This window comes from Rattus norvegicus, chromosome 19, assembly GCF_036323735.1.
Source record: "Rattus norvegicus strain BN/NHsdMcwi chromosome 19, GRCr8, whole genome shotgun sequence".
NCBI classification, from domain to species: domain Eukaryota; kingdom Metazoa; phylum Chordata; class Mammalia; order Rodentia; family Muridae; genus Rattus; species Rattus norvegicus.
Window position 1 is genome coordinate 60165002 of NC_086037.1, and position 9279 is coordinate 60174280.

Below are 9279 nucleotides of genomic sequence, written 5' to 3' on the forward strand. Positions count from 1 at the left end.
TTCTGACACTTTAATTCAGTACCTCCAAGCTAAGCACTCAGCCTAAGCGGGTGCCTCGGCACCTTGGCACCACTGAGCTGCAATTAAAATAACCCAGGGACTAAAGCTGGGCTTGCAGAAATAGTCTCCATTCCCTTTGGAACACCATGCATTTTCTGGTCCCCCATAGAGCAGACAAGATCTCCCCTTAAGAGTGGAACACAGTGAAATTTACTGATGAGCTGGCCACTGGCAAGAATACTGTTTGTATCTTAGACCCAATGGGGACTTGCTCCGTGGGGGTCTGAAATAATGTCTTCCATAAACTGAGCACCTGTGCAAAGAATGATCAGGGATAGAGGGAAGAAAAGGAAAGGTATACAGGGTGAGAGTTTGCCAAAGACCCTTTTTATAGACCACCTTTCCAAATGGCTACTCAGGAGATCTTATTATTCTCAGTCTTGGTCTGGGAAGGGAAATGAAGTAGAGTTTCTGAAAGTTGGCCTCACTTCAGTCAGTTCTTTATGAAGAGAGATCTTTGAAGTGATTTTGTGTGTGCGTGCGTGTGTGTGTGTGCGTGTGTGTGTGTGTCTGTATTTGTGCACATGTATGTGTGTGCAAGCATGTGTGCATGTACATGTGTGTCTGTGTGTGAATTCAAGCTGTGTCTGTTGACACGAGTGGTAGCCCAGTGTTGTGAAATGAACACAATTCTGTTTATTCATGTCCCTTAACTCAGTCTCCTAATGTCATTCCCAAGGCTGAGAGACTCCTTTGGCAGGTAGGGGACTTTCAGAAATGGAAATCTGGGGAATTTCCCCCAGTTACTTTATGACAAAGGTCGTTTGCAAGGGGAGAAAAAAATCTGAACGCCAGGCCCCAGCTACAGGGAGTGACTGAGTGACTACAGTGCAGTGGATATTCCTGGAACTGGGGAGCTTGTGTCTTACCAATTGTCCAGGGGAGGCTCTTCATGCAGGCCAATGGAGGAAGGACTGCACTGAAGCCAAGGTCCACAGAATTCTCTGTGCTTTCTAGAAAAAGTGAAAGATAGAAACTTTCTGAATGGAACTACCTGTTTTTCTTCTGTTCTTTACCCCCTATTTTCTTGCTTTTATATTTTCTTGCACTTAAAAAGCAGGAGGGGTTGTGTTTATTTACCCTCTGCTTCTGTGTCCTCTCTATATACTTTCTAGGTGCTTCTTTATAGAGGGTTGAACTATTTAAGAGTAGTGTTTTATGGTTTTGTTTTCAAGAAGGGGGACTGGAAACATGGTTCAGTTGGTAACACACACACACACACACACACACACACACACACACACACACACACACACACACATACACATAAGAAAACCCCAAACCAACCTATTTCCTTTGAATCCGGCAGTATGGGTCTTTAGTCGAGGCTATAGGAAATCAAGAGACAGAAGATCCCTGGAACTACCTGGCTAGAAACTCTCTGGAAATTGGTCAGCTTCAGGTTTCCATGAGAGACCCTGTCTTAAACACTCCATCCTGCAGGGAAGCTCCTTGGGTGGAAAGGTAAACAACTCAAAATAGCTTCAGGAAGTTCCTGAAACTGACAAGATTCACTAGGCCCCTCCCTGCTAGAATAAACACTAAACGTTGAAAGTCTCTCTCAGAAAGAAGGAAGCAGAGCTGCCAAGAAGACTCTGAGACCAAACCAGCTACGTGGAAGAAGCAGAACCTAGTGGATCTGCCTCATAAGATTAGACCAAGTGAAGCACTTGGAAGGGACACTTTCTGATCTGTTGAGCTGCCTGCAGGTTATACAGTGGGCTCCAGGTTTCCCAGCTCCTGTGAGATGCCTCCTGTATTGGAATGGGCTTTGATGATGCAGCTGTCTTTGAACCATTTCTGTTCCTTTAAGTAACCCCTAACCCATATTCCAGTGAGTAATCCCAAGAAAACGCATTGGTTCATCAAGCTGGATTTTGGTGGTATCTGTACTTTGGCCTATACTAGGTTCTCTATCATGGAAGAGTGGGCATGTTTATCACAGAATATATCACCAGAAACGTTTTATCACACATCTACACACATGCATGCACATATAGGAACATGTACACCCACCATAAAAAAGCTACACATATTTTGGAGGAAGTAGAAGACTTGCAGGACATTACAAAGTAAGAGGTTTAAACCATATTATTCTAGAGAAGTTAGCTGGAACTGACACTCAGCTTAGGGTGGCAGTACACCCCCTTCCCTATCGCAGCAGAGACTAAATTAAAAAATAAATAGGTGACCAAGGAGACCTATGCCATGGGTGCCTATATTGCTTGTAGAATTTGTAATAAATGGTGCAGTTCAGATGAGGATCCTCTAAATTCCTTCTGAAAAAAAAGTTAATAGAAAAATGAAAATGTTTGTTACCTGCTATGCTCAATTATTTAGCCAGCATCTTGTGACTGAGGACAAGAGATACCTTAGTTTAAGGCTCAGCTAACTTGTCTGTAAGAAAGGAACAGGCATGTGGATGTTTTCTCTCATCTGCGGTCTCCTTTCACTTGGAACCATTGTGAATCTTGAACCTATGGATTTTCCTGAATGGGATGCTCTGCCAGAGGAGAGCAGAACTGTAGGATGCCAGGAGGCCGCACTCCGTTGCAGTCAGCAACCCACCAGGTCTTTCAAGCTTGGTAAGAGCTCTTGTTGCCTTGAAGTCACCTCCCGAAACTCAGTCCCTAGGGAGTGGTAAACAATTTCTAAAACCTTGAAGAGAACTATCTTCTTCAGAAACATGTATGCGTAGAGTGCCAGTCCAGGAGGCAGCTGGACATGGTGCCTGCTCAGTAAATACATCAAGCCACTGGGATGGAATTCTAGGGTGACAGAGTTTCTAGAGTGAATTACATAATTCTTTTTTTCTGGAACTGAGGACCAAACCCAGGGCCTTGTGCTTGCTAGGCAAATGCTCTACCACTGAGCTAAATCCCCAGCCCCGAATAGACAGAATTTTAAGTTTTCTAATTTCTCATCAAACCTAAGGAATCTTTCTAGATCGTTCATGTCAGAGTCATTCCCTAGGAGTGGCATTCTATTTCTTAATCTTGTATAGGAGCAAAGGGCAGGATGTTTCTCTGGGCCTGTTGGTCACTTTTCTTATTGCTGTGGCCCGGCAGAGGAGAAAGGATTTGATTTGGCTAATGGTTTTGGGGTAGAGTCCATCGTGGTGGGGAAGGCATTGCTATAGCAGGTACCGGATGAGGAGGCTTCCGTTTGAGTAAACGAGGAGGCAGAAAGGGAGGTTCTGGAACCCTAGCCCACAGGAGGCTGCCACCCACTTTTAGAGTGGATCTCTCCTCAGTTCATCCCCTCTGGAAACATCTTCACAGACACACCCAGGGACGTGCCTCTGAGGAGCTCTCAATACAGTCAAGTTGACAGCAAAGAAGACTTGCAGTCACAGCTCCCACACCCAACCTCTGCTCCTTCTGCCTCCTCTAGCTACCTGCCCTTGTCAAAGAGAACACAAGGGCAGGGTCAGAATGGGTTCCCTTTCCCTTTGTCTCTTGGCTTCGGTAAGACACAATATCACTCTTAAGCATCCCTATACAGGGGCACCTAGTCCCCTAAGCAGTTAAATCTGAGGATGTAATTGCTGGGCTCTGCTGAATCTCTCAGCTCACTTTAATCCCTGCCCTGTCTTTCCCTATACATTAAGCAAGGCTTTGACCTATTGACTATAGAGTCCCCGAAGCAGCTGGACTCCCCATTTGGAAGGCTTTCTGAAGAGGTGTCTATTAATTTATGTATTTCATTTCTGTAGGAAGCAAGCATTCTCCTTCTTGTACAGGTAGTAAAATACCTTCAGGGCAATGCAGCAACTGAAAGGCAAAAGCATTAGTGGGCAATGTTCAGCAGCTCAGTGGAGTAATACCAGGACTCTGTCCCTCTTCAGATCCCATGACATCGCCCCATGGCCCAGTCCCCTCCCAAGTCTCCAAATTCCCCTTTTGGAGGCTGCCTGTTTCATTATGTTGATGAAGAGCTGTGATAGCCAGGTTTCAACTCCTTCTATACTCTGGTTTGATGTGAGGTTCAGCTTTGCTGACAGTTCCTTTTAAAGATCTTAGCACCTCCAGTCACATTTAAAATTACCTATCCAGTCCAGCTGCACCTAGATATTTAATCATTATTAATACTAAGTGCGTTATGTAACCAATTAGATCTGTCAAAGGCATTCTGTCTCTGTATCATCAAAATGAACAGAAGGTCCAAGGGTCCATGTCAAAGCACAGATGCTCTGTGTGCTGGGGATGCTATGCCTGTGTCTGAAGACCTTCCTGTAGGTATACTTTGTAGTGCAGAGCAGGTGGCCCCATCTTGGAAGGAAAGAGTTCATTTGTGACCATGGTGTTCAACATTTCAAGAGAGAAGAATGGAGATGGGATGATTTGGGCGCCACAAACAATAGCTGCCCCGTGGCCAGGCTGAGCAGCAGTCTTGGGTTAGCAGCTCACGAAGGACCTTGCCCAAGATGGTAAATAATCATCTTGTCTTGCTCCTGAGAGATGCTGAGGCTGGATGCCAAGGAAGTCCCAAAACAGCAAACAGGAGCTATGTTAGGGCTGTGCTTTTCCAATCTTGCAGTGTTGTAATTATTCGAGGATGAAGTAACAGTATGTCTACATCGTCCTTGTGATTTAAGAACATTTATAATTTTTGTAAAACCTTAGGTTTTACAAAAAAAAAAACCCATAAGCAACACTCAATTAAAAAAAAAGCATCCCCCCAAACTAAAATGATGAAAACTTGCAGAGGTATATCACAGATGAAGACATTTTACAATGAACCATAAGCATTTACTGTAATGGTTTTGTAATGCATTCATTCACCATTCATTCACCTTATACCCATCCACCCATCCCTCTATCCAACCACCCATCCATTATTCACCCATTTTTTCCGTCCACCCCATTCAACCATACATCTATCCATCTACCCAACCATGTATCCATCCACCCATCTATCCTTCCTTCTGTCTATCATCCACCCATTCACTCATCCATTGGATTATAAAATGAACTATATATGATGCCCCAAAAGTTCTCAACAAAAGTCATTTGACAACTTGATGTCAATATTTAAGTATATATGCAAACACACACACACACACACACACACACACACACACACCACTTATACACGAATACTATATTTAAAAGGGGGTGTCATAGCCTGAATGTGTGTGTGTGGAGTACATTCATGTGTGCTCAAGATCATTAACCTGTGTGTGCACATAGGGAGTCTAGAGGAAGACTTTGTGTGTCCTGTTATATCCCCCTTTGCCTTAGTCTTCTAAAATGGGGGCTCTCATTGGATCTGAAGGTAGGTTGGCTGGCCAAAAGCCCAGTGATCCTCCTGTCTTCCCCCCCCCAGTGCACCAATGTTACATGGCCACACCTTACTCCATATGTAGGTGGTAAGAATCTAAACTCAAGGGATCCTGGTTCTACAGCAACACTCTTGCCCACTGAGCTGTTTCTCCAGCCCCATAAAATGCATGCTATGGTTACTTATCTGTAGTCCTCTGCCTATCAGTGAAGTCAGGTGTCAAGATCAGTACAAGTGGGCTTCTCCAGGGACAGCATTAGAAAAAGCCCACCCTGTGGTTCCTACACAGCAGCAGTCTGCTTTCGTTTGCAACAATGTAAAATCATTTTCTCTTTCTTCTTTGAGACATCTCCTTTGCTGGTCTGGAACTCGCTGATTGGGCCAGCCTGACTAGCAAGTTTTAGGGATCTTTCTATTACTGCCTCCCTAGCACTGGGATTCTCAGTGCATGTCACCATGCTTGGATTCACATCAATTCTAGAGGTTCAAACTCTGGTCTTCATGCTTATATGGCAAACAGTTTACCAACTGACCCATCCACCCAGTCCCTGGAGAAAAGCAGTCCTTGGATGCTCCCTATGGACCACTCATGCCAAAAGTGAGCTCACCTCTCTCCCCATCAGCAAGGCCAGTATTTTCGAATTTGCAAGCCTTTCTTCAAATGCTCGTCATTCGATGTAAGTCAGATATGGCCTTGGTGGATGCAAACTGTGATCTTGTGCAAACTGGATGCTCGTCTTTGCATCCTGGGACTTGGAGGGATGAAGGGGGCGGGGGACATTTTTCATCTCTGTTCAGTATCTGAGCCCTATCTCCCAGTGTAAACTACACAGTAAGGGAATGTCGTCTTTTGTGTCCCTTTCTACCTTCCCCTCAGTCCCCACCTTGTCTGTCAGGCATTGTGCACTCTGCTGGATATTGACACAGATCCCCATCTCCCTGATTCCCAGCGCCTATCAAGCTACTGTAACTTTAAAAAGGATTTGACAAAGACTGCTTCCAGTAGCTGAGCTGAAATAAGAATGTCTCCGGAGTTTAATGGATCAAGTAGCAGTGATAGGTTTTATGGGCCTTTTTTACTTTAGGGCATAGGGAAGAGAGAACCAGGCAGGTTGGTTTTAAATTCAAGGATTTATGTTGTTAATCCTCCGGGCTAATTATAATTTATGGGATCTGGCAAATTAATATGCGGTTGCTATTCAAAAGTAGAGGGCAATGTGAGGCAGGCATAAACAAGCCTTGTTCATTTTTAATTTATTTCCACCAATGGAGAATATTAAATAAAATGAACACTAGGGTATTTTCCTCCAAGTTTGGCGTTCATTATTTATCTCTAAATTATGAAATTCATGTAACAACTCCTTACTTTCCTTTTTTTTTTTCCCCTCGAAGAACCCAGAATTCTGGAACTGTAGCATTGGCTAACTGGGAAGCCATCAGTAGCTGCATTTATGGCAGACTCAATGACCGGCACAGAGTGAGGCCACCTTTCCTAGCAAGCACGTTGCTAAGGTCTAAGATTTATCACAGAGCATGCCGTTTGGTAGTGGAACTTTTGAGTGGTACGCTAGTTTAAAACCCCCAGCTTCCTGGGGGACGAAAGTGGTAGCCCTGTAAAGGAAAGGACCCCGGTGTGTTCTGTCTTCCGGGATTTGGGAGCAATCCCAGTTTATCTCCTTCCTGGCAGATGGTGAGCTAGGGCTGACCCCGCAGTTGGACTTTCAGACTTTAATGGAGCAATCAACTCATACCCATGACCTCCTCCCCATTTCAGCGTGTTCCCTATGGCTGCTTGGGGGTCCTCTTAAATAATTCAGCTTCTCGCCCGTGAACATCTGGCAGAGAATGAATGCTCACCAGTTGTCAGCTGTGAGGCAGGTAGATCTGACTCACTGGGTAATTGGTTGCACTAGTAGAAATGAGGGTGCCTGTCCCTCCCTGCATTCTGTTCTCCTCGCAACCCCCACCACTCCCTTCCTCCTTCCAGCTGCCAGAGGCCATCAAATGCAGCTTGGAGAATCCTTTAGCTCTGGGCCCAAGGAGCAGGTTGGAGTTCTCTCCCCCCCCACCCCCCAGCTGTGTAGCTCAGATAACAGCTGGAGCAGAGAACAAGCCATTCTCTCTGCTAGAATATCTGACCCAGTTCTAACTGGAAAAGAGACCGAATAGTTTGCCCCTCAAGCCATTCTTGTCCTGGTGTGAAGGGAAAGGGACTTTAGTCTCCACCAGCCCCACCATACCACATCCCAAGGCCCCCTTTCCCGTGTCTTTAGACCATGCCAGGAACCTCATCTTCTGCACACTAGTCAGCAGGACAATGAGGGTCCACTCCAGTGCAATGACTGCAAAGAAGAAGTGTTCGCTGGTGGAGGGAAGCTGGAGCAGAAATGGCTGGTGGTCCCAGGGTCTTTGGCTCATGTTTGGTATCTCTGCTCTGTTCTTCATCAGCTGAGTGAGGGACATATGACCTATAACCGCTGGGCTTTCTTATCAGCACAAAAAGAGTAGAATTCTAGGTTTGAGGGTGCACTTATGAGAAAGAAGATATTGAGGGACACCTGCATACTTCCCAACTTGCTATTTACTTTCAGAAAATGGAAGTGGTGAACAGGGCCTGGTGGCACACATATGTCATCCCTGATTCATCACTAGCTCAAAGGACCGCTCTGGTCACAGAGTGACTTGAAGGACAGCATTCAGAGATGCCTCATCTCAATAAAGGCCTACACAATGGCCAGGGGCAGAGCTCAGTGAGTGAGAGAGTGCTTGCCTTGTGCAAGCAAGGCCCTGGATTCAGCCCCCAGTTCAAGAAGAAAAAGCAAGAAAAGTAGTTCTGCCCTGGCTGTGGATATCTGTGGCAGCGTGTATCTGTGACCACAGCACTTGGGAGGTTGGGGCAGGAAGGTCATGAGTTCAAGGCCACTCTGAGCTACATGGTAAGATATTTGTTTCAAATGAATAAACCGAACAGAAATGGTCGTTCTGGCCCGTTCTTTCATTGTTACATGTTTTAGGGTGTTAGCACATTTCTGTAGACAACGATTTGCCAGAAGACCCAGCTCAAATTTCAGCGCACATGGCGTTCCAGAGGTTCCACAAGAGCAACGCAAGGCTGGGTGGCTGTGGGGAGTAATGGGCCAGTGATATAAAGACTTCCCGGTATCAGGAGGTTGGAGTGTGTCTTTTGGGTACAACTAGAACTCAGAACTTACAAGCCACTCAGGCACTAAGACACAGGGTGGAGAGCTTTCCTCCTGTGGGTTATAAGTGGGTGGCGCTCAGCTGCTCTGGCCCTTTCTCGGTGGAGCACTCTTCACAGGAGCCCAACAAGTGCCACCCACAAGCGTGACTCTTACTGCTGGGTACCTCAACCAGGTCCCAGCCACACCTTGCTTGCCGTGCTTGTCTGACCCCTATGTCAGGTCACTGCCTAGGCTTGGTCTGAGAATCTTCATTCTTTCCCAGCTTCCTCCTCCTATCAGTACAACTTAGGTAGCCCTCCCTCTAATTCTCAGTGTATCTCTCCTCTTGGATACTTACATTCACCACAACCAGGACTCTTGTCTTAGACCTCTTCTGCAATTGACCGGCAGGGAGCAGGTTCCCTTGAAAACCCATGGAAGCTTCGGTGTGTCTTGCTGCCATCCCTTCATGTCCAGCATCCTTGATGGACTGCAGGAGCTAGAGAGATGGGTAGCATGTGAATGTCCTGGTACCCCCAAACTGTTTCCTAAGACCTGGAACATCCATTCATCCGTGGGCTTCCAGCTTCTCCAGAAACTGACGTTTCTTCTGACTTTCCCCTCTCTAAGGCTGGGTAGGGAATCGCGTTGTACATATACTCCTTTCCCAGGCAGATTGGAACAAGACACCAGGTTTGAACTGATGAAGCGGTTCCCCGCCTTTTAGATCTCAGCCTTTCTCCTCTTCTCCCAC

At 46.0% G+C, this 9279-nt stretch overlaps 1 protein-coding gene across 3 annotated transcripts in view; it reads left to right on the forward strand.

The window, feature by feature from the left end:
• Wwox (WW domain-containing oxidoreductase) overlaps positions 1-9279 on the forward strand; it is a 930922-nt gene that overhangs the window by 826600 nt on the left and 95043 nt on the right. The gene's annotated exons all lie outside the window — the stretch shown is intronic.